General features: G+C 37.0%; 1 protein-coding gene across 7 annotated transcripts in view; it reads right to left on the bottom strand.

Annotated features, from left to right (window-relative positions):
- CELF2 (CUGBP Elav-like family member 2) overlaps window positions 1–15,911 on the bottom strand; it is a 1,226,917-nt gene extending 1,211,006 nt beyond the window's left edge. For all 7 annotated transcript variants that reach the window (XM_079914891.1, XM_079914887.1, XM_079914888.1 and 4 more), the window contains exon 1: window positions 15,567–15,911. The gene's annotated coding sequence lies outside the window, so the exon portion shown is untranslated. The remainder of the gene's footprint in view (window positions 1–15,566) is intronic.
- Between the last annotated feature and the right edge of the window lie 11,116 nt (window positions 15,912–27,027).

Below are 27,027 nucleotides of genomic sequence, written 5' to 3'. Positions count from 1 at the left end.
TTAGCGCTAAAAAGAAATGAACTTTCAAGCCATAAAAATACATGGAAGACATTTAAATGAATACGGTAATTGAAAGAAGCTAATTTGGAAAGCTAAATACTGTACGATTCAACTATTTGACATTCTGGAAAAGGCAAAACTATGGGGACATTACAAAGGTTATAAGTTGCCAATATTTAGGAGGGAAAGGAGGAGAAACAGACAGAGCACAGAGGATTTTTGGGGCAGCGAAACTATTTTATACAACAATGGTGAAAGTGTGTCATTATACATTTGTCAAAACCCGTAGAATACACAACACTAAGAGAGAACCCTAATGCAAACTATGGACTTTGGGTGATTATGATGTATCACTGTAGGTTCATTGATTATAACAAATGTACTACTCTGGTGTGGGATGTTGATAATGAGGGAAGTTGTGCATGTGTGGTGGACAGGGCATATTATGGAAACTCTATACCTCCCAATCAATTTTACCATGACCTTCCTTAAAACTGCTCTATTATATTAATTTAAAAAAACATTCTTACATACAAAAATATTGCCATTAGTGATGAAACTAATTCCTTTGGTTTAAGTCTTTATACCTTCAAAATCTCTTAATAAAATGAAAACATATTTTCTGAGGTAAAAGTCACATCATAAAACAAACAACCTTCAACCTATAAACATATATATTTTTTATTACAGCATATGATTTAACTCCTAGATTTAAAGTATTAGGGATAATAACCAATAAAAAAATGGACTCTACTTTCTCCAACTGACAGAAGGAAGAACAGATAACAATTATAAGATTGCAATACAAGGCTGTCCAAACTTAAATTAGTAGTATTAACTAAAATTTTAAAAGTTATATAGAAAGTTTATGAAAATCCATAAATTCTCCATATTTAGAATTCTATGTATCTCTTAGAGAGTGGGTGCTTTTAGTCTGATTATACACTGCTAAGTGACACGTCATGGTTTTAAATGTTACATATTTTAGCACAAGTCACTGAATAAAGGTGTTCGGAATCCACACTTCATATTTTCAAGTGTTAAAATGAGTTATTGTCTTAGATGTTCCAACAGTTCTATTAGGTTTCTTTTACATCAAAGGAGTGGAATTAGTTAAAATCAAAAATGGTTTCTAAGAAAAAGTCGTTCTTCTTCTACAGCTTAACTGGGATTGGACAATGGAATGATTCAAAGCAAATTTTTAAAATAAATGCTTTCATTTAAAATTTTCATTTCAGTGTGTGGTAGATTCACAGCTTCTTTAAAGTATGCATTTTCAGATGACCCTGCTTATAGGTATATACCTAATATGTATATCAGGTATAATTTTTTATGTGTACACTAAAATAGTATGATATTTTAAATGTGTTCAAATATTCAGTAAACAGATAAGTCTGTGCTGCTTTTATTATGTATATTTTTTTTATTATTCAAAGAATGCTGAACATAATTCACAGTTGTGGGTTTAAAGGACTGAAAAGTATGCCAGCAAAGAAATATTACTTTTAGAGTAGTATTTAAAAGGTTACCACCTGAGAAATCCCATGATATTTACATTGTCTAATACTGAAAATAAAGAATCCATTTCATTTCTCATCCAGCGAAAATTTAAGCTATACTATTGACCAAAAGGGCAGAATTTTTTCAAGATAACTTGACACATCAACATATCCTCTTTACTGATAACATGTTAGTGACTGAAAAAGTGAAGCTGTTTACTTAATTAGTGGAAGAAACAGAGGTGTTAGACGTAAGTCCAAAAAGTGTTGAAAGCCTGAGAAAACACATCCTTTTGAGGGAAAAATCGAAGTATGAGAAATCTGGTATGCAAAGGAGTCGAAAATAAAGTGGAAGAATACTAGAACTTGATAAAAATAGTAAAGAAAGCAAAAAAAAAAAAAAAGTCTAAGATGCTACAAAGAACCTGACCCCAATTTCCTCTCAAATTACTGAATTGGTTCTTCCCTGGTGCAGCAGTGGTTAAGAATCCACTTGCCAGTGCAGGAGACACGGGTTTGATCCCTGGTTCGGGAAGATCCCACATACCGCAGAGCAACCAAGCCCGTGTGCCACAGCTGCTAAGCCTGCACTCTAGAGCCTGTGAGCCACAACTACTGAGCCCGCATGCCACAACTACTGAAGCCTGTGCTCCATAACAACAGAAGCCACCGCAATGAGAAGCCTGTGCACCACAACGAAGAGTAGCCCCCGCTCTCTGCAACTAGACAAAGCCTGCGTGCAGCAATGAAGACCCAATGCAGCCAAAAATAAATAAATAAAATATAAATTTATTTTTAAAAAATAAAACAAATTTTAAAAAATTACTGAATTGTATCATTTCTGTAGCTCTGGATGACATACCCTAGGGTGTTAAGGGATTAACTAATGAAGTTACTGGAACACCAGCAACTGTTTTTGAGAAGTCTTCCAGAATTGGGAAGGTGATATGTTGAAGGACTATGCAAAAAATAGAAGCGATTTTATTTCTGGTATTCAGAAAGCACAAAAGCAATAATCCATAAACTCACTGGCTAGTTAGTCCAACCTCAATCTTATATATAAAAAAGAAACAAAGAAAAACCTTCCACCATGTATATTATTCTGCAACTTAAAAAAGAAAAAAAAATTCTGACAGTCAGCAATCTGGGTTCATGCAAGGAATTTTGTTTCCAAGTAAAAAGATAAGAACTTAATGATGTCAGAGTAGGGTCATGGGGAGGGATACTGAGCAGATGATATTTTATTATTATAATTTAAGGAGGATCTGGTGTCTTGACAGTATTGAAGTATTTAGAGTTCACATGTGTTTAGGTATGATCCTTGCTTCATGAGTCTAGAATTGGCAAGGCGTTTAGGATAAAGAAACATTATAAATGACATGACATCATTTCAAGTGGGGAGGGACCAGAGGGACTGTAAAGTTTGGTGTGAGGTCTTCTAGAATGTGATATATTTTCAAATGATCCAACAGTGTGTAGAAGCCAAATATCAATAACATCTGCAGATAATATATGAGAGGAAGGTGTTATAAACCCCAGTCAGAACTAAGGCAAAATAATAATTCTTTTAAGGACCACAGAGAATTGGAAAATAGGCAGGATATAACTAATGAGGTCCAACTTGGAAAATATGAGCTGATATATCAGGGGGAAAATATTCTTAAGCAGATACCTGCAGGAAGAACTCTTATCTATATTCTCTGTTTTTACAGAATAATAAATATTCTTAAGCAGATACCTGCAGGAAAATATTCTTAAGCAGATACCTGCAATAGAGCTATAGAAAGGTATTTCCTCTAAAGAACATTTTAAAAAGCTACATACCTTCAAAGATGGCTTCTAGTTAGCCCAGTGGGAAAATCCCACTTTGTGTGCAGCCCATCTTATTCAAAACTTGACATTTTAACAGTTATTTCCAGAAGGGTTAAGAGGAAAGAGGTTAATCTTCATATTAAAGGTGAAGGTATTGTGCACAAATAATTGAATTGGTTGTTTTAGGGTTTGACCCCTCCCTTTCTGTTACCTGAAAGATGCCCTATGCTGTTAAGGACAATACATAACTAAAGAGTGGATGAGGTAACCCATCCAACACATAGCTAATGGAGTACATGTTATGTGACATGCACCATTCTAGTTGCTGACGACAGTAGATTACAACACAGTCCCTAACCACGACAGCTAAACAATCTACTAGTATGTAGTGGGAATGAGGATGGAAATAGAGGGCAGATATCAGAGACATTCATCAACCTATAGCATCTCTTTGCCAATTGGTGGCTGACTCTTCAAACTTAGATCCATGAATATGAAAGATCCTTACCGTATAGATGCATGAGTCAATTTATGCAATCTGTGAGCATGGAGTTAACCAAATACACAGTCCAAATTTAAACCAAAGCAGATAGTTCCATGTGACAATAAAACAGGTTAGGGTGAATATGTGCAGATCAGTCAAGGTAAAAAAAAAAAAAAAACGGGCTTTATTCCCAACTCCAAGTACCTTTAAAGTTTCTACAAATAGTTTCTACATATGATCACGAGTACCTTGGAAAGAATCATTATATATTCAATTTTCTTAAAACGGATTAAATGAAGAGGAAGTATTCAAAGCTCTACTCCTTGATAAGCTGTTGAGTAGTGAAAAGACAGGCAGACACCATAAGAGTCTTGTGTTTGAAGTTAAGAGGTTCCCTATGCAAAAGGGAGTCACTTGTGTTCATTTTTCCAGGCTCATGATTCTTCCTCTGCAAATAATTCTTGGGAATTTCCTGGAGGCAAAATCGCAAACTCTGGAAATCTGGCATTATCCAAACTATAGCAGTCAAAAAGGGTATCCCTTATTTTGTCAGCAAACTCCCCTTCCTTCTCAGGTCTGTTGAAACATATGTTTAGGTGGTGAATTTCTGCTTTCATTAAATTAACTCCTGACCATTTGGAAGTCAGGGTCAGATGACTCCATGGGGCAACCAGGCATTTTCCAGCAGTCAGCTGGGAACATTTCATGTGCTCAATCAAGCATAGAATGGATTTTGTATGTGTAAGTGTTCCTCGATTTCTGTACTATTAACAGAAGACATTGTGGGGAAACAGGTGTGAAGGGAATTAAGCCTTGGATATGTGTAGAGCCAGTATAATATGGTGTGTATGAAGTCAGAATGGTTAAGTACTGAACTTATGTCTCAACACTAGCAATGGTATGTTCAGTTTTCATGGATGTTATCAATTTGACTATTTTGACAAATGGTCAATTGACAATTTAACCATGTGCATTGTGGGACTTCTTTATTGTGTTGACATATATCTTTGAGGGTATCATTGTGAAAGCAGCTCTGTGTTAGGATGGAGAGGAAAAAATTGAAGACAAATAGAAACAGTCTATTTCTTAAGCTCTTCATGCAGTGGGTAAGGTAGGCATTACAAATAACAACAAGAGTAATAATAATAATAGTATTAACCATATTTCTCTTAAGATGCATGACAGCTATTAGCAAAGTGTTACAGGTATACAGAGGAAGCAGGAATGCATCCAGCTGTGGATGCTGGAAGTGGAAGCATCTTAGCTGGACCCTTTCAGTAGTCAGGGTCCAAACAGGAGACAGAGACTGCTTATTATCTGAAAAGGAAAAGTTTAGTATAAAGAAATATTAAGTATAAAGAAATACAATAATAATATTATATATATTAAATATATATAAATAATATAGTAAAAAAAGAAATATTATCTAAGGCATAAAGAAAAATCCGAAGAATACGGGAATAACACATATAGGGAGCAGTCATTATCTCTGGGGCTCCAACAAATTACCTAAGACCGGAAGGAACACATCTATGAGAACCCCTCCCCCTGCCTTCCTTGTTGCCCCTGGACTGAGATACAGACCTTCTTCAAGAGGGTGCAGCTGTGGCCCTATGGGTGGCAGAGAAGTTCCCTGAGGTGCCACACGAGCAGGGATCATTGAAAAGCTGCCTCATGGAGTGCCAGGGTAAGCCATCCATGGGGAGATGCTGTGCATTGGATGTCATGGGAAAGCTGAAATGGATCTGAAATGCTACCACTGTTTCTATGTACAGAATGTAATCATAATGAAACTAGCACAGGGTTTGAAGTCACATTCACTCCCTAGTGACAAGAAGATGTCGCGTCCCCATTTACTAGCCCTTCTGTTCATTTCAGGAAGATCTCACTGCTTCCTGACTCGCTTCTCGCCCACCTCAGGGAGCCTCACACAGACTGTACAGCCACACCTGAGAAGTGGATGAATATTTCCCTGAGCTACATCCAATCTGAGAAGAAGCTCACAGCGGGTACTGGTCCTCCCATATGAGCAATAGTAGCTAGCATTTATTCAGCACTCACTATGTGTCATGAACTCTTATCTGTATTCTCTGTTTTTACAGATTTAATAATCACAAGAACCCTTGAAGAGAAGTATCACAGTCAGATTTGACTTCAGAGACCATGGCCTTCAACTGCCCCCAAACATGTCTCTCACATCCACTGTGAACCTGGCATACTCTCACTGACCTGTTTGCCTGTATCCTTGAACCTTGGACAGTTTTCTTGAGACATCCCCCAGCCCGTTAAAGCCAGACAATAGCTGACTACCTCCACAGGAGAAGTCACTCCATGCTGAGAGACTTGAATTTGTGCAGAGGTCAAACCTACGCCAGGAAGCCTCACTGTCCCCTACAAAACTTGAGGGCTATTTCTACAGTTCCAGTCTCCCAGGGACTTGATGTGATTGGGTATATCTTTAAGAGTGTTAAGTACAGCATGCCAGCATCTTTGTACTCTGGCCCAGTACATAAGGCAGCAACCCAGGATCCTCTGCCCAATCTCAAATTATTATCTCCACTGTGTTGTGTGTTTCTCCTCAATTCACTCAAACCTCCCCTATTCTTCTCCCTTTCCAGCTTTTCTTCTCCTGTGTTACATGGAATCTTCACTACATTCAGTACATTCCTTTCCATCCTCTCTGCAAAGGGAGATTTTATATATATATATATATATATATATATATATATATATATATATATATATATCTGAAGGTCTGGCTTAAGGATTTCTCCCTTTCTGCCTCCATTTCCAGATCATGTCTCCTCAATCCTCATGTAAAATTCCCTGCTCCTTTTCAGTACACATCTTTGATCCACGGTCCCCCATCCCTTTTGACTGCTACAATTTGAAGACTTTGGGCAATATTCCTGATTTTTAAAGACTTTGGTACCGGACTCTGGTTTCCCTTCTACCCTAAAGACTATCATTATCCCAAGACTGTCCAATGTCTATCCAATGCTTAGGGTCTTCAACAACGATCTCTTGCATTTGCTGTGGCCACTCTCTCCTACGGCCACATCTGCACTCACCTGAACCCAGTCATTACCTAGTACAGCCACATCTCCCAAGTCAGTGATTACTTCCACTGTGGAATGCTTAGCATCAAACATGAAAAGAAAAATAACTTTGGCACAATAGAACAGATGTTTCTTTCTTTGGAAGAAAGAAAATCTAATTGTCAAATAAAGGGTTACTAGAACATAGAAAGCTTTTCCCTTCTACCCAGTAACTTACTGGGAAGAGATTAAAGGAGTAGCATAATTATACCATTATACTGTCCCTTAAACAGGAAATTCAAAACAGCAACAACTTCTTACACTTACCAGGTTAAGTTTAAGCCTGCTTAGAAACATAGGCTTTCTAGAGCAAGCGCTCTCAAAGAATGGGAGATAACTTAAGATTCCATGTTTATGGGTATTATGCACAATGACCATGCCTTTTTCATTTAATCTGGGACAATTCTGAAACAGGGAGAGGATGCTAAGGATAGTTAATCTTCGACTACAGGTGTAAACTGGGAGTGTCCTAAAAAAATTGGGATATAAGGGCTAGGTGATTTTTTTTAAACGATAATAGTTTATATATCATGTCCCTGAAACGTCCCAAGGTGTGCACCCCTCCCAGTTGGGCCTCACTGGGACTGTGAACTTTGAAAATTTCTGCCACAATTGATTGGTCCATCTGAAAAATGCTCACATTATTCCCTTACTACAAATCAACCATGTTACTGCTTTCTTTAAAATCTTTCAATAGTTTCTCATTATCCCAGTAGTTAACATGGCTTACAAGGCCCCTCCCTAAATCCTAGGATTTATCAATATTATTATTATTATTACCCACAGCTTGACATACTCTACTCAATCCATACTAAACAGCCTTAATTTCTACAACCTTTATTCTCCTCTTTACCTCTTAGTTTATTTTCCATGTTTTTCCATCTACTTGGGACTCTCATAATTTCATCTTCTTCACTTGGTCAATTCACTATCTACCCAATCTCACGGTAAACATCCTTTCTGCCAGGAACTGCTCCTAGACCCCCATGTGAACTGCCCATTGCCCTGTCAATCATCCCCCCTACCCCCAGCACTGTGTGTCTTCTCTCAGAGAACCCGGAACTCTTTATTGATATTGCATACTTAAGGTTTTGTTGTCTTCTTCATTACAAAGAAAACTCCATTAGCTAACGTTTGTTTCTCCAGCACCAGGTACCAGGAGGCGGCTAGTGACAGACTGATTATGTAGATGGAACATACATTAGCTGAGCATTTACTATGTGTCAGGCATTTAATCCTCTAACTGGCTCAATAAAAGAAGTACTCTTATTATACCTATTTTAGAAGTGAGGAAATTAGAGTCAGAGTAATTTTTTAAAAATTACCCAACTTCACACAGCTAGTAAGCAGCAGAGCCAAAATTCAAACCCCAGAATGTCTTCAAATATTTGAGGGTTTCTATGTGCATTGAAGGTTTCTATGTGCATATGTATGTATTGCCTTAAATTGTGTCTGAAGAGGTTTAACTAGAACTCTAAGATACAACCAGTTTGGTGAGAGGCATAAGTAAACTAAGTTCAGTATAAAGCAGAATTTTCAAAAGGCTGATTGAAAAAGATTACTTGCCTTGTGAAGTAGTGAGCTCCCCATTACTTGGAAGAGTTTAAACAAAGACTGGTTAGCCTTTGTCAGGGATATTTAGAAGGCATTCCAGCACTTGTTAGAAAGACAGCAAGCTGACCTGGTAGGACTCTAAGAGTCCATGAAAATAACTCTGTGACACTTAAAGGGCAATTGAATGGCTACTCAGCTCAGAGATAAAGCCATCTCAGAGATGACCTGCAATTTTAGCACTTATCAAGAAATCTTCAGTCACTGTAAATCCTACCCAATCGACTGGCATCATACAACTTCTTCCCAGTTAGTTTTGCCGACATCCAAACTTAATTGGACCCTAAATGTTTTCCCTGTAGAGCTCTTATCTTGTGAACCAACTGCTTAATCTATTTTGGCAGATTCAGGATTCATAGCTCTTCAGGGAGCTGTAAAATATCTTTTTCAAAAAAGTCAGCCTAGTCCAGTGGGACAGCCAAGTGACAGACTTCATTTTCTATTCTGAATTTCTCCTCTTGCATGGTTATTATATTATCGGGCAATACTTTATGTCTTGCAGTTTTAATGCCATTTTACGATGTTTGAATACTCAGGATATTTTGGTAATTGTCTAATTAGTCCAATCAACAAAGAGAGTATTAATGGCTCTTAAAAACTATACAATATAATACAACTGTAATTTTTTTTCAAATGAGATGAAAAATGTTAAGCCTTCAGCCTTGTGGGCTAATGGTAAAATTCCAGAGTGAGAAAAGACTTTCCTTAAATCTCACTTCCTGTCACAGATTCATTGGCTGGAAAGAAGTTCTTGGCAGGCCAAAGACTCTGTACTCTTCAGTGTGCCAGGACTGATTTCGCTAGAAATAACTTATTGCTCATCTGATAACATTTCTGCTTAGATTTAGTACTTTTTGTAAAGGAAGAGTTGTTTTTGTTATTCTTTGAGTTATGACTTTGGGATAGGAAACATATTCTTCTCTCCAGGTACTTAAATCTGTAGGGAGAGTATCATTCAGAGTTGAGTAGCTTTCTCTTTCAGAAAGAAACCACAAGAAGTTCAAACCTATGGGCAGGAAGTATGGAAAGTAACAAGAATTTGACACAAAACAAATGAAATATGATGAATTTTTTTAAAGGTTAGAAATTATACATATTTTTCTTGCTTTATTTATAAAAGCACTCATAAATTAGGAGTATGGAATTAACAGATACAAACTATTATATACAAAATAGATAAGCAACAAGGATTTACTGAATAGTACAGGGAACTATATTCAACATCTTATAATAACCTATAACAGAAAAGAATCTGAAAAAATGTATATAAAACTGAATCACTTTGGTGTTCTCCTAAAACTAACACAGTATTGTAAATCAACTATACTTCAATTTAAAAAATAAATATTTTTTTAAAGAAGCACTTCATGATATGACTAAATGTGTGGTATTGATAAATAGTATAAACTATATCCGAAATGCTAAGTTCATATAGCAAAATTATGATATAATCTACATTAAATACTTCTAATTAACCCTAGATTGGATCATACTTTACTGTTTACTAGTACTTCAGAAATAATTGGTGAATGAACAAATGATTGTCCTGTGTACTGAACATCAATCCCTTTGCTTTCGTCAGCAACTCAGATTTTAAAGATAGTACTGCTTAAGCATAATATAAATGCATTCCATAAAACAAAATATATGCAATTTTTATAAAATTTAGTGGTCACATATAGTTTCCAAAATAATTCCTCTGTTCTTCCTATTAGCATTGCTTATAAGAATAAGTTAAGGAGATAACTGAATAATGAAAAATAACTAAATATGGGGGAAAAGTATAATAGAATAAAAGTTGAATCAAGCATATTCTTACTATAATTATTAGTTAAAAAGAAAAACAGAGAAAAGTAATTAATCTGTACTCAGAGGTTTGTTCCTCCCAGCATCCAAAAACAAACAAAAAAAATGTGCTATTTGAATCCCAGGAGAGAAGTTCATATATTTATTTTCTCTCATTCTCCCAAACCTGACGTCTGCTAAAGAATCACTCTATTGGAGAGAATCACAGAAGTGGGATTTAGGGACAGGTCATAAAATCCCATCCTAAAGGGAAAACAAGATAATCACAAAGTGTTCAAAATTTCAGTCAGGATAACATATTTCAAAATCTAGAGACCACTGAGGGGGAGTAATAAAATAATAACTAGGATTTATAGCATCCCATAGCTCATGTCTGCTTCTTTCCTGTAAATGTTGTAGACCGACTATCTTTTCTGGACTCTTATCCAAACCAGAGTTTTATACACGAGCATTGGAAACAATTCCTTTACTGCAGAGCCATTTTTAAGCAATAATAAATCCATTTATTTGTACAATCAGCCAACATCAGGCTGAAAATTTTTAGCCTCCCAACTTCTATGAATCTCTGTTATGCAATCTGTTGCTGCGTAATGAAAATAAACAGTATTCTGCTAAAATTAAAAGGAAAGATCTTCTTTTAATTAGTATGGAAAAAATAAACCAGACTCTTTTACATACTTCATTTTGGGTTTTAATGTAATGAATACTTGCTGTAAATACCTCCAAATCTTAAAATAGTTCAGAATTAAAAGAATTTTACGTAGGTATTCTTCAATCATCATGCAACACATGCTTTTATTTCCTGTGAACTTTCCTGTTGCCCTCAGAAGAGCAAAGTCACAGAAATTAAGAAAGAACTATTTGCCTAATTATTAGAAGAGTTTAAAAGTCAAAAATTCTTGCTTTAAATATTATTTATTACTTCTGTATATTTGTTGGGCTCAACACAGATGCCACTGATAACAGGAGCAGCCAACCTCCTTAAAAACACTTCTGGGTAGAGCTGTTACTTTTATTTTACAGCTTACAAAGCGAACAAAGTGAATTGCACAATTCTTAAGCAAACAAAGTGAATATCATAATTATCACAGCAATGACTCCAAAGGTCTACATTCTTATTATGACGCATTTTTACTTGGTCCCTATAGATCTTCACTAATTTAGTTCTGAAAATATTGTAGCCTGTCTCCTGTGAAGTGGTCCTCAACTACAGTGATTCAGATATGCCTTAGACTTGTGGGGTAGATTAAATATGCCTGGTTTGCCTGTCTATAGTGCCCAGGTTCCTTTCCACCTATGACTTTCCCAGGTACTAGAACAGTTCTGAACACGTAATTGTCCACCTCCCTCCTTTCTTACATAGTTATATGTATGAAAACATGTAAGACATGGTTCTATTTTGTGTTTTTATGAAATTTAACTTATAGGGGCTTAATTTTCCTCTAGTTTGGCAAGAAATAGCATGGGTTGGAGGAGTGAAATGGTGCAAGAGAGGAGCCCTAATTTTGGCCCTTCACCAAATCATCTGTGGAAGAATTCATGTAGGATCAGTTTTTTTCCATTATTATCAGAAATAGATGATACCAGGAAAGAATTGAGAGGCCTCCGTTCTGCTTTCCGGCATATTTTAATGACCTCCAGATCTGACAGTTCCAGATTTCACTGCTCAGGGCCACACTACAGTTAGTGGGATGCTCTGAGGGAGGAACCATAAACACACAATTCTAGGGAATAAAACAGTTTGTCTGACTTGCAGTCCATAGGATTTCAAGAAAGCACTACAGTTGCCTTAAAGGCAGATGGAGGTACAGTGGGTGAGAGGAATCCAAACACTTGTTATCTTAGAAAGCAACTGGAGGGAACCTATGATACAGTATAAATGAATTTCATGTAAATACTATGCAAATATCTCTATAGAAGCTCCAAATCCTCTACTCATGCTACTAAACAAACAAACGAAAAAACAAAAAACAAAAATATAACATTCACTGCTTCCCATGTTGCTTGCCTAACCTAATTAGTCATAGTGCCCAGAGATCTGCCATTGATGAATCATCCCACTGGATTCTGAAAGACAGAAAAACGGGGCCATGGCAGTGGGTGTAAATTGTAGTTGTTTACATTCCAACTTGTTTTGTTGACTATGATTAATAAATTAATGTTTAATGAGACTGAATGACAAATTTATCTTTGAAGGAACTGGAAGACATTTATAGGGTAGAACTGATAGAAATGGCTGCTGAATACGTGGGATGAGACAGAGGGAGATGTCAAATCTAAATGCATCTTTCCAAAGTTGGGCATTTGGGTGAATGGTGATTGCACATAGGAGAGAAAGTGATGTACTGACTTCAACAACATAGTAAGAACTTCAAGCCTTCCTGAGGCTAGTCAATTTTTACCTGGTTCTCCTATCACGAAAGTTAGCCATAGTTGAGACACTTTATCACCTACTAAAAAGAAACTTTCCAAAATGTTAAGGAACACTCAGCATCTCCATTCCAGTGACTAGAAATCACTTATTAGTAATGACCTTTCACTGTATGTTGAGTGCCCTTTCGCCTTATAGCCACTGTTATGGTCAAGTTTAGGTATAAAATGCCAGCCAGTCCTATTGCTTACTACCTGAGCTGTCACTCTTCTCACCATGCACGTGATCTGAGTAGCAAAAGAGTATCACTGATTAAAGCTAAACCCAAATGAGTAGGAATAACAATGAGACTCTATCAGCTACTAAGTTAACCAAGAAATTCCACTAGTGCCTTTATGGTCATGCTTTTATTATATATACTGAAAACACTTCATTTGGGGGACTCAAATCTGTTAGGTTTAACCTGCAATTATGGCACTGTATATTAACCCTGGAAATCTTGTTTAGTTACTCAGAATTGTCCAAATACTCCTTAAGAACATTAACCATGGCATTCTACCCAGTGCCTGTAACACTGGCCTCCAGTTTACATTTCTTTGCTGCAGGAATTTAGTTGTAGTTTTTCTGTTTCTTGTATGCAATTCTGTAAACCTCCAAAACTCCTTTGTGGGATTTAAAAAAAGTGTATAAGTAAACGAATATAAATTAACCCTTACTTTTGTCTTTGAGACCAAACCCAGAGCTAGAAACACAGCAAATATCTTTATCTTCATAATAAGATTTTTCTTTTCATTTTGAGTCCTCATGTGAAAACTTTATGCCCAGACAACAAACAGATGCTAAAACATCTGGAACCACTAGTTCTACTGGAAGATTTGATATTTGAAAGCCTCCCTACCTTAACCTACTACTGTAGGTGATTCCATCTCAATGTTGGAATTGTTATGAAGACTAGACTAAGATCACAAAGGAAATGTGGAAGGTGTTTCCAGTCCAGATTTGACTGATATAAATAAATTCCTGTACACTCTGTCAATGTGTCATTTGTTCATGAAGAATACAGTTTTAGGAGAAATTATACTGTTATTATAGAAGACAGAAATTGTATTGCTTTGCCATACTATATAGAACATACCTAGAAATGTCTACATGGAAACACTGACTTGATGCTTTCACATGTGTATATTAGGAATATATTATGCAAATAAACACACACACAGAGGAATATAACACTAACCATCTATTTAGCATAAATTTCTGAAGTTACCTAATTTTTAACAGGAAGACTTGAAAAACAACATATTTCAGAATAACTCCAAAGGAAAGGATTATTTTAGTTGTTTTCTTCTAAAATGTCTAAATGATCCTTTGTTAAATTAGTTCATTCAACAATTACACTCCTATTAGTTGTGCAAAATTAAATGGTAGCCATTTTTATGATAACGAATCTGTATTTACTTGTTTTAAAAATTTTTATGACAAAACACCTTATTTAAGCTCTCGCTATAGCCTCAAATAAATAGCCCATTTGAAACGAAGATAGAGATTATCAAGGATAAACATTAGTCACTTCTTTAGAAAATTAGACTACCCATATTTCTTATTACAGTCCATTGTTCCTGCCTAAACATAGGAATCAGGGCCTCTGTATAGTGCAATTCCAAGAAGCATCATTTATACTTCTGGCTAAGTGAATGGCACTCCCAGAAGTTGTGCAGTTCACAGCCTGAACAACCATACAGGGCTGTTCTGAAAGGAATCACTGCTGCTGAAGGAGATCTCTGAACTTTTCTCAAAAATGCCTATTCAAACGTCCGTATCTTTTATTATAATAAAAATTTTAAAATACAAAATCTATTTATTATATACTTTTGGTTAATTGTAGCTTAGGAGTCTGCTAAAGCCATAAAACTAAACTATCATGGATTCTTGGGGTTTAGGGATCAGAGGACAGATGGGCCAGTCAGGTATGCTCCGATTGACTAAGTGTCTCCCTCTTATGGGAAGTAAAATCATCAAAAATATGAAAAAAAAAAAACTTCTTTACAGCTATTTAGCATATACTCCTTTGACAATAACACCTGAGGTCATAAAGGAGATACAAAGTAAAGAAATCAATAATTCTGCTCTGGCAATTCTTAGAGTCACCTGACAGGGTTAATATAGTGGTTCTCAAACTGTGCATTTCAAAGAAATTTCCAGATAACACTGATGCTGTCAGTCTGGAGACGATACTTTGAGAAAGACTGCACTAGGATAATATAGAAATCATCTAACCAAAGGGAGAATGCATGTGTACCAAAATGTCTTAAACAACACTCACGTTAATATAGTAACACGGATAGGATAAAAGTTTTATGCAAGATACATTCCCAAACTTGTAATAACGTGAACATTACTGATGGAATAAAGATTGCTTGAAATGCATAAAGATGTTAATTTTTTTTTTTTTTTTCCCCTGAGGTACGCGGGCCTCTCACTGTTGTGGCCTCTCCCATTGCGGAGCCCAGGCTCCAGACGCGCAGGCTCAGCGGCCATGGCTCACGGGCCCAGCCGCTCCGCGGCATGTGGGGTCTTCCCGGACCGGAGCACGAACCCGTGTCCCCTGCATCGGCAGGCGGACTCTCAACCACTGCGCCACCAGGGAAGCCCAAAGATATTAATTTTATGGTTGTTGATATGGAGTCCCAAACAAACACTTCCCCAACAGAAATGGCCCTCAATGTAAGGCACACGTCAGAACCAACTGACAAAATGCCCAAATGACACTCAGTGCTCACATACGGTCCTCAAAGTCAGACAAATGTCTGAACCACCTGGCAAAATGCCCAAATAGCACTTCGTGCTCAAAAGGGAAGTTTGCCCGGGAAACACCGGTGACTTACTCGGTCTCAGAGCTCGTCAGGTCGTCCAGATGCATATTTCTGTTCCACTGAGGAATAAGCGTAATTCGGCAGCCAGTGCCCAGCAGGGGAGAAACAGGGAGGATTCCCCCAAACAAATGGTTTTGGCAGCTGCTAGGAATGTCCCCCCAAAACCCCCTCTTGGGGACTACAAGCCAGGAGCAACAGTTCCTCACAGCCACGCCTGCGAGTTTTCATGGCCGCGGCTCTGCTCTCGTAAAACCCCGGGAGCCAGATGTCGCGAGAGCGCAGCAACCTCACGTTGGACGCCAAAAGACTGACTGCAGTGGGGTTCTGGCTGCTCGCCGTTCTAAAGCCAATAACGAGGCAAGGCTGGCGTAAAGGAAAGTTTGGTTTATTTCAGAGGCCGGCAACCTGGTATGGGGGGAGGGGACTCCTGTCCAAAGGCCGACCCACCCACTATCCCCGCCCCGACAATCAGTGGGCAAGAGCTTTTACAGGCAGAGGGAGGGGGCTACATGCAGAAACAGCACAGTCAGCTCTGACCGTCATCTTGAAATTGGTCCTGCAGTGGTCTGACCAGTGTCATCTTGATTATTTTAAGTACACTTAGTCTTCAGTGCCAGGGTCGGTTTTTTTCCCATTTCTTTGAGGCCATTTCTCAGAATTGTGGCAGCTTATGTCATGGCTACAGTCTGGTCAACATGTAGTTAACTTCTTCCACCTGGTGGGGATTTCAGTATCTACAAGACAGCTCATAGGATATGGCTCAGAATGTGATCTATAGGCCTTGAGGAGGAACTAAAGGTCCTTGAATCTGCTTAATGACTATACTATTATTGTTTTGTCCTGTTTGCTTTCCTTTGTTTCTGCATTTTCTCACTTCTCTGATTAAACTTATTCTTTGGCTAAAGTTTTTCTACAGGCAAAAGGCAGGCGGAAGACTTCAGGGTTGGGGGGTGGGGTGGAAGGAACAGAGAGTCCTGCTCCGTTTTAATAATTTTCATTCAACTGACAGCTAATTCTGTCCTATCTTTAGACTTTCATCCATGTGCACCAGCCTTGGTTTACTCATCATTCCCTAAAGGAATTTTGAGGTATTCTAGCTCATTGCTTTTGTCCATATCATCATCCTCCCATAACATAGTCTTTCCTTCCTCTTCCCCATCTACAAATACTATCCAGCCTCAATACATATTGAAAAATATATCCATTTATAACAACCCAACCAGAAGTACTCGAAAGATTTCTTCCCACAAATTGCACATGAAACCTGTCATGTAAACTGTTTATCAAATTGTTCACCCCTTTGTGGAACCTAAAAATTGATTATAGTTTAGATGTTTTTAAAATGTATTTTACATTTAAAATGTAATTGCTTTTTTCTTACACTCACTTTGGTCACAAAGTAATTACTGTCATTTCATACATTTGATTGTCCTTTAAGTCATTCTCCCCCTTGAGGTGACTCCCAGGTAAGAGGAATTGGTAATTCCCTGTCCACTTTGGGAGACTCTATGCAGAATGGTTTGAGATAGGAGGCCCCTTTAATCTTCCCATTATTTTCTAAAGCTATCCCTAATTTTACATGTTTATAGAGCTGGGAACAGTATATATATATTATTATAATAAATTTTTAAAAATCACATTTATTATACATCATAGGAGTCAGCTAAAACCATGTAACCAAACTATAATGGGTTCTGCGGGTCTGGGGATAAGAGCACAGATGGAAGAGAAAAGGTATTGTACAAGTGTCTTCTTTTCAGAGAAAAATACGAAATAACAAAAATATGAAAGGTACCTTCATCACAGCTCTATCAAACTGTGGGTTGGCTTCTTCATGGTCCTTCCCCTCAGTGTATAATCTCCTAGACATTCAACTCATGTCAGGGTCTTTAGAAAATTGCAAGTGGCACCTTTTGCTCAAATACCCCAAATGGTGAGATGTTGAAAATCAAAATGCTTAAAATCAAAATGCTTAAGCAGTCTTCTTCATGGATTAACTAGGGAGCCCTAAAGAAGAAAATTCACAGTATTCTATTTGGCTAAAATTTGAGTCCATTCAGAGCACCCTGAATTAAGGGTGAGTTTTCACCACTTCGTTGGGACTTCACATAGTGTAAAGGTAGAGAAATTGCATCACTGCTTTCCTATAATGTCAACAAGTATTTATGTTGAGTAATAGGAAAAGGACTTTGCTCTCAGATTTATAATTAACACAATCACACAGGGCTAAAACCAAGAACACTTCTCTACTCTTGCCCTGACTCTGCCACTCCCTACTTGAATGACTTAAGCTCTCTCTCTTATGTTCTAAAATTAATGAGTTGCCCAGAGCAGTGGCTCCCAAATCTTCCTACCAGGGAAGCCCAACTTTTGGAAATTAGATTTGAGGGGATCACTGGTTCATATGATTTCTAGAGCCCCTTCAAAAATCTAAAAAATTTTTTGTGTTTCCACCCCCTCCATTTCCCAGCCATAATGAAAAATCCATTGTATGCACGAAGATGGTTATAGCACCTTTATTCATAATTGCCAAAACCTGGAAGTAACCAAGCTGTTCTTCAGTAAGTGAGGGGACAAACTGTGGTACATCCAGGCAATGGAATATTATCCAGCATCAAAAATAAATGTTATCAAGCCATCAAAAGACATGGGGGAAACTTAAATGCATATTACTAAGTGAAAAAAGCTAATCTCAAGGGGCTACATATTGTATAATTCCAAGAATATGACATGCTGGAAAAGGCAAAACTATGGTGACAGTAAAAAGACCAGTGGTTGCCAGAGGTTGGAGGGAGGAAGGGACAAATAGGTGGAGCACAGAGGACTTTTAGGGCAGTGAAACTAGTGCGTATGATACCATATCTTGTGTACATGTCATTATACATTTGTCCAAACCCAAAGAATGTACGACACCAAGAGTGAACCCTAATGTAAACTATGGACCTTGGGTTATAATGAGGTGTCAGTGCTGGTTCATCATTTGTAAAAAATATACCATTCTTGTGGGGGATGCAGATTATAGGAGTGGCTGTGCATATCTAGGGGATGAGGGATGAGGAGAAATCTCTTCACTTCCTGCTCAATTTTGTTGTAGACCTAAAACTGCTCTGAAAAAATATGGTCTATTAAAAATGCACTGTATGATACAACAGGAGTCAATTAATAGCCATTAATATTTCATTTTTTTTTAGGAAAAGATAAAAATGATATTGTAGGCAAAACCTTGGGTTTTATTTTTTCCATCATCAGTGTCAAAGTTAGGTTCTTCCCTTAATTTAGAGATAATAAATGTAGGGTTAAGGCAGTTGACTATGCCATTCTCTTCAATATAATGAAATCATTCCTTAATATTCAAAAATAATCAGCACACAATTTAAGGAAAGCTTTCAGTAGCTCAGGCAATATGAATGTGAGACAGAGGAAGAATAGAACTTCTTTTTCTTGAGTCAGTTTGTTTGTCACTGTAAAATTTAGGTGAAGGATGCTCACTGAGTACTCTACCATTCTCAATAGAAATCACATATATTACTCTTAATCAGTATGTAGAGAGAAAACACATCTCCCAAACTATGATATTTAAATTGTTCTTTTCTTAAAATGATGCTTTTTCAGTCACCTTGGAAATATGTGCAAATGCAAATCTAAATCCCACATGCAGTAATGATTTGGTTGAAACAAATACTATTCCCTCAAGCTATGTTGGTTTGGGGGGAAAAACCACTCTTCTAATAGGAAGATTGCAATGGCTCTGCTCCTAAGGGAAAAAGAGAGAAAAAAAAGCCATACAGATAAGATGCTCTTATTTATAACATGTAACAAGATACGTTGCAAGACACAAACATCTTTCTGATGACTTATCCTGCTGATCAGAGTACAAGAGAGTTTATTTTCATAATTACAACAGATGGAAAACAATAAAATTCTACTTTAGGCTAATGCACTCTCACCCTTATTATCTTTTTTTTTTGTATGTGTGTCTCCCCTGAAGCTATTTTATAACAATATAAAAATTGCAGAAATATGGCACCGCAGAAGCCTGACCAGATTTCCTAATTATCTGTCATGACTCAAGACTGCAGCGAGAAATTAGCTCTCCTGGGAAAGAAAAAAATTGACGGAACTTAAAATAATAGAAAGAAACTTATGATGTCTCTCCTCAATAAGTTGAGAAAGAAATCTAACCATTTTTAGTAGGATTGCCTAACTAACTTTCTCATTTCATATATATATATATATTTCAATATATAATTTCTGCTACAAAAAGGTGCATTAGTCATATTTCTTAAAATATGACATTGTCATGGGAAGATTCACTCTTGTTTCATTAATTAAATTATATTCACCACCCAATTCCAATCCATTCTTGTTTTCTTAATTAATGTACATAACAAATACAATAAATTAATATAAAAATGGATAAGATATATGCACTTGGAGGATATATCTCTATATTTATCTGTAACAGCATCTGTATCTATATCTATATATTTATCTATAACTGTATCTACATTTATATTTATCAGCATACTCACTTCCTTTACCTCCATATTTCCCAGCCTCCCTTATACTTAGATGTACCCATTGAGTGAATTCTGGCCAATAGAATGCAGGCAGAAGTAATATGCACCTGTCCCCAAACAGCTTCCATGTGTTAATTTTTTCTCTTTTTTGTCATCCTCTGGATGAATAGCAACACTCATGATGGCTAAAAAAGCCGCACTTTGAAGGTGACAAAACCTTCATCAGACTGGGTCCTTCAATGACTATGTGGATCTTAAAACTCATCACCCAATACATACCAATGATTTTACCCTTACAGGAGTAAGGAAAAGACTTCTAGTTTATTAAGCCACTGCAATTTTAAAGTTTATCTGTATTCCATTGAGGTCATCATTTATTTCACTATAAGGAACCATCTTTTGAGATTCACACGGTCTTTAGGTTGTCAAATCTTTCCTTCAATACTTGTCTTTTGTAATTCAAAGTGTCTAGAAAGCCAATCTATAGGGAAGATGACAATACGCCAACTGATTTCTCCTCTTACCCTGGCTCACTGTGACAGGGTTGGATGCTAGACTTCTTGGGCAGCTAGATATCATGTCTATCACTCAACCATCAACTCCATGGTCAGAGCATGGCACCTGCTTTAGTAGCTTAAGGCAAACTACCTTAACCAAACTAAATTGCGTCAATGTGGTGAGATCATGTGTTTTGAGTACACGGACAGTCATTAGGTAAAAACATTTGACAAGTACCTGTTTCAGCAGATTAAACGGCACCTTCTTGTTGGCAAAAAAACCCAAAAACCATCTCTAATAAAAACTATGCCCTCTATCACACTAAATCACAAAGGTTTCTGTCAGAGTACATCTACCCTACCCTAAATCCACAAATTGTGCCTGAGGACTCCTAGATCCATAGATGGTTTAGGAATGCGCAGAAATATTGGGCATGGTGGTATGAGGGTTCTCCATGACCTGGGCTGATAGGGTATTTATTTTTTAATTTTTTAATAAACTTTATTTATTTATTTATTTATTTGACTTTATTTATTTTTTGGTCACGCCATGCAGCTTGCGAGATCCTAGTTCCCCCGACCAGGGATTAAGCCTGGGCTCCCAGCATCAAAAGCCCAGAATCCTAACCACTGGCCACCAGGGAATTCCCTAATAGACTTTATTTTTTAGAGCAGTTTTAGGTTTATACAAAAATTGAGCAGAAAGCATAGTGAGTTTCCATGAACCCCTTTCCCCCATATCTCCAGTTTTCCCTATTATTAACATCTTGCGTTCCTGTGGTACATTTGTTACAATTGGTGAACCAATACTGATACATTATTATTAACTAAAGAGCATAGTTTACATTTGGGTTCACTGTGTTGTACGTTTCTGTGGGCTTTGCCAAATGTCATGGATAGCGTATCCACCATTACCGTATCTAACAGAATAGTTTCATTGCCCTAAAAATGCCCTGTGCTTCACTCATTCATCCCTAACCCCGAACTCCTAGCAAACACTGATATATTTACCTCCTGTATACTTCTGTCTTTTCCAAAATCTCATATAGTGAGAATCATAGGGTACATAGCCTTTCAGACTTCCTTCCTAATTTCATTTAGCAACATGCAATTAAGTTTCCTCCATGTCTTTTTGTGGCTTGATAGACCATTTCTTTTTTTTTTGTAACATCTTTTTTTTTTTTTTTTTCGGTACGCGGGCCTCTCACTGCTGTGGCCTCTCCCGTTTCGGATCACAGGCTCCGGACGCGCAGGCTCAGCGGCCACGGCTCACGGGCCCAGCTGCTCCGCGGCACGTGGGATCTTCCCGGACCAGGGCACGAACCTGTGTCCCCTGCATCGGCAGGCAGACTCTCAACCACTGCGCCACCAGGGAAGCCCTGTAACATCTTTATTGGAGCATAATTGCTTTACAATGGTGTGTTAGTGTCTGCTTTATAGCAAAGTGAATCAGCTATACATATACATATATCCCTATATCTTATCACTGGATGATTTTCCCTTGTAGGCATGTACTATTATTTGTTTATCCATTCACCTATTGAAGGATATCTAGATGGTTTCCAAGTTTTGGCAATTATGAAAAAAGCTGCTATAAGTATTGTGTATATTTTTCTATGGACATGTTTTCAACTCATTTGGGTAAATACTGAGGAGCACAGTTGCTGGATAGTGTGGTAAAATTATCTTAGTTTTGTAAGAAACTCTCATACAGTTTTCCATTAGTGGCTGTACCATTTGGCTTTCCTACCAGCAGTGAATGACACGGCTTCTGTTGCCCCACATTCTCACCAGCACTTGATGTTGTCAGTGCTGTGGTATCTCATTGCTTTAATTTGTAATCACTAATAACAAATGATGTTGAGCATCTTTTCATATGCTTATTTAGCATCTGTTCATCTTTATGAGTTCAGAGATTTGCCCATCTTTTATTTTAAATTTTTTAAAGATTCTTTTTTTGATGTGCACTATTTTTAAAGTCTTTATTAAATTTGTTACACTATTGCTTCTGTTTTATGTTTTGGTTTTTGGCTGCGAGGCATGTGGGATCTTAGCTCCCTGACCAGGGATTGAACCTGAACCCCCTGTAATGGAAGGCGAAGTCTCAACCACTGAACCGTCAGGGAAGTTCCTGCCCATCTTTTAATTAGGTGGTTTTCTTATTGTTGAGTTTTAAGAGCTTTGTATATTTTGAAATAAAATTCACTTATCAGATATAAGTTTTTCAAATATCTTCTCCCAGTCTGTGGCTTGTTTTTATTCTTTTCACAGTGTCTTTCACAGACCAGATGTTTTTTATCTTAATGAAGTCCAAACTATCAATTTTTTTTTCATGGAGTATGGTTTTGGTATTGTAAGGAAAAAGTCATTGCCAAATCCAAGATCATGTACATACTCTCTTTTGGTATTTATTTTTAATCTTAAAAAAAAATTATACTTTTCATACCATTGGGGGGAAATAGAGCCATGAGTTTATGAGTTACTTACCAGACTTCATGTAATTTTGATTGGTTCATCGCAGTTCTAACATATACAGTATTTCCCTACTCTGAGAAATCATGATATATTTGTGGAGAAAGGATGCATGTTTTCTCTTGCTAGCCTAAATTTGTAATCTTTTTCTGAGTCCTTAAGTTCCCAAGAGGACATTTGTACTCTTAGGAAGAAAGGGATGAGTGTGCCTTGGAACCATGACATTGGTCACTATATTCCTATGAAGCCATGGCCATTATATACCTCATTTATTGAAAGCTTCCTTTTATAGGAGGGAAACATATTCTACCTGAATCAATTATTGACACCAGCTATGAATAAACTGCTGACACTTTCCCCAAGGAATAACTCAAAGACTATCAGCTAAAGCTGAAGAAAAGCAGGGTATACTTCTTCTCCAATATGACTCAAGAGAGGAAACAGATCAAGTTAAAGAGAGTGCTAACCCCTCTAGTGACAAAGTGGATTTTTAAAGAGCAGGTATTAGCAATTGGAAATTTTCAATTCCTGACAATTTTATGTTTATCTTTGAAAGTTGTGACTATATAATATGGCATAATAAGCTTAATTTTTTTGATTGTAGCATTCTGAAAGAATACTTATTTGTCTTAAAGATGCTGTCCTTGCTCAAGACACTCTCAGAACTATTCCTTGGAATTATGCTTTTCAAGGCATTTATAAGAAGTAGAAGAAAAACAATTCAACTTGCTTTTTAATCATGTGTCAAAATAATGATTATTGGAAAACAAAGTAATTATAAGTTGCTATTAAAAAATAAAACCAACATTTAACTCGACCTTTTCAGATTCAAAAAAGAATCAAAGAATCTATAAATTTACAACAGCAAGAGCGAACTGTAACGTAAACTATGGACTCTGGGTGATGATGATGTGTCCATGTGGGTTCATCAGTTGTAACAAATGTACCTTCTGGTGGTGACGTTGTAATGGGGGACACTACACACGTATGGGGGCAAGAGGCACCCATTTGGAAAATTTCTGACCTTCCACTCAATTTGGCTGTGAAATTCAAACTGTTGTAAAAAATAAGGTCAATAAATTTTTTTTAAAAAAGGACCCATGTACAACAATATGACATGATCAGTGTTTAAAGAAATTAAGTTATTGCAAATATACATAAGAAAGTACCATTAATAGGTTTATTGAGTCTTACTCCTCACCAAATGAAATGATACATGAATTTTTCCTCTTGGTTCATCATACCTAGTACCTCATTCACTTAAATTTTCCTTTTTCACTAAAACTGACAAAACACTTTCACCTCACCAGTAACTGCTGTATAGGATAACATTTCTGGGCCTTATCCCTCCCTTAAATAATTACAAACAATCCAACATTCTGTGCAGTTACTTACTTTCATTACAACACTAAGCTATTCTCTCCTGATGGAGTCATTGCTATCAGAACTCATTTCCCTGAGGTTTATTTCTTGTTTTTACTTTTTCAGCAGAGTCTTAGTCTCCCTTTCTGATTTAGATTATAAACTCAGTGGAAGGGACTGTGTCTTACCCTATATCAACTAGGTGTTCAATAAACATTATTAATTATTATTATTAAAATTCATAATGATGTCAGGCTTGGCCTAATCAATTTTAATTCAGCTTAATCTAGTTCAATTAAGTTTAATTTAGGAGGTGCTGCCCTGATATTTTTTTTTAACCTAGATTTGCAGTTTAGCTCTGCAATAAGTTCCTCATTAATTTTTTTTTTTTGGCCTCATACATTTCTTCTATAGGCAAGAAGTTTTCTTTATGCTATTGCTAATATGCATTTTATCTGACAAACGCTTTTAAAATATTCTGATTTCCTTGCTCATTCAGAAATATTACCCACAGCTTTTCATGTTAAAGCTGATTTTTCTCCCAGTGAATTGAAAGAAAATAACTAAAACAAACTCACCTCTGGGAGTCACAGTGAATGTTAGGAAAGTGGGAAGAAGAGCAGGGTACGACCTAATTGTTTCTGTGCTTTTGAGAAAGCTCTCCTGTAGCATATGGTAGAAGATGGATTGAGCTGAGCAAGGTGGAGACAAGATGCATTAGGAGACCACTGAATTTCTCCAAGTTAGTGATGATAAGGGATTTTGCTAAGCTCTGACAGTAAAGACATAGAGATTTGGGTGTAGACATTGAGAGGCGTAAGAAAAAGAGCAATTGATGATGGGCAGGAAGTGGACCTGAAGTTGAGAGAGGGGTCAAGGATGACCAAATGGCACATGGTTGTAGTAGGTGATACAAGAGGGGCAGCAAGTCTGGTGGGTGTGAGGGTGTGAGCAGTGAGTATGATCAATGCAAGCAATGAAGGTTTGCAAGAGTTGGGAGCCACCTCTCCTTAGGAAATGACAGTAGCTCTGAAAAGGCAGAGGGTGAGTAGAATACAAAATGAAGAGGGTAGAGGTTGGGAATATAGAAAATGCCAATACTTGTGGAGACAAAGAAATACAAATCAAAGAAGTATACTGAGTGGGAGCAAACAGAAAAATAGGACAATGAGGAAAACATCAGGTTAGATAAACCATCTGTTATTTCATCATCAGAGGCTCTTGAAAAGGAGAACAGCACATGATTTTGACCCTCTGGGATGTGCTCTCTCTGAAGAGCCAGCCTAACTTACATGGCACTGTAAACAGAGATGACATGCAGCTGAGGGGGGTTATTTGGCTGCTAGGCACTGATACATGTCTATAGAAGTTTGAGGGTAGTATCTTTTCTGATAACTTAGCCTGTACAGTGTTCAACGTTTAGAATATCACCTAAAGTAGCTTTCTCTGCTTCCTCATATCTGTCTGTGCTACACTGAGTATTTCATTGTTCACTCCTTCATCCGTTTCAGCCGTTGTCTTCTTCCTCTTTAGGCAAATATACAGTGATGGCTCAACTGATGAAGTGTTGAAATAAACATCTGCTCAAACACATCCTGTTGAAATACAGACTAAAGCCTCAAGCATTTTTAGCTGACAAGTTCTCTGTACATATGCAGCACTTTACACTTACCAAGAAGAATTCTATGTGCTAAAAGCAGGCAAAAATGTGATCTTTTACACTATAATGTATAAAGATTTTCCTTTGGGTCCTATAATTTCCATGATATTATAACTATGTTTAGCTATGATGCTATCATCTAAATTATAAGGCTTTTGATATTAACGTGATGGTCAAGATGAAGTTATTTTGATTTATTTTGAATATAGGAAAAAACAAAAATCTATGATTTCCAGACATGCTAAATCTTCAGTTGGAGATGGAGTGGATGAGAAAACTCATAAAAGAAAATTTCAAACTAAGGATCCCACCAGGCTCATCTACAACAGATATGATGAGAGGTTGCACGCAATAGTGAATAGAGAACTAGATTGGTATTAAGAGTCACCGTGCTTTTCTCCTGACTCATGTGTAAAAAGTTGAATTAATGCTCTTGACTCCACTATCAATATCTCTACAATGTGGGTGCTTGTTATAAGAGCTCTAAAAGGAAGTCACCTAGAGACACATGGGCCATAAGAGGTAGGCGACAAATCCTAGCTGCCCATCTCAAATTATAATCTTAACATGCTATGATTTTAAAGCCGTTAGTCACATGAAAATGTGTTTTGGTCAACTCTACTAAAATGCATTTAAATAGCAACTTCATAGTAAATTGAACAGTTAACTCTTTACCCTCATTCCTTACCTAGTGTCTTTCATGGTAATAACTCTTCGAATGTAATGTTTTAGCTATGAGGGAAATGATCATATTATCTAAAGCCAGGTCAAGCTTTTCTTTCCCCCCATAACGTTGTGAGAAATAACAGTGTAGATGGTCTAATCAATAGTTTCCATACTGCAACCCACAAACACTTCAGGTCCATTATTAAATACTATAAAATATAAAGCAAACAACTACAAAATCATGCCCATACATTCATTTACACTTATGTTATGAGGACATATAATGTGTGAACTTT

This window comes from Stenella coeruleoalba (genome assembly GCF_951394435.1).
Source record: "Stenella coeruleoalba genome assembly, chromosome: 2".
Classification (NCBI taxonomy): Eukaryota; Metazoa; Chordata; class Mammalia; order Artiodactyla; family Delphinidae; genus Stenella; species Stenella coeruleoalba.
Note: the sequence above shows the minus strand (reverse complement) of the source record. Positions and strands in the feature narration are given on the sequence as shown.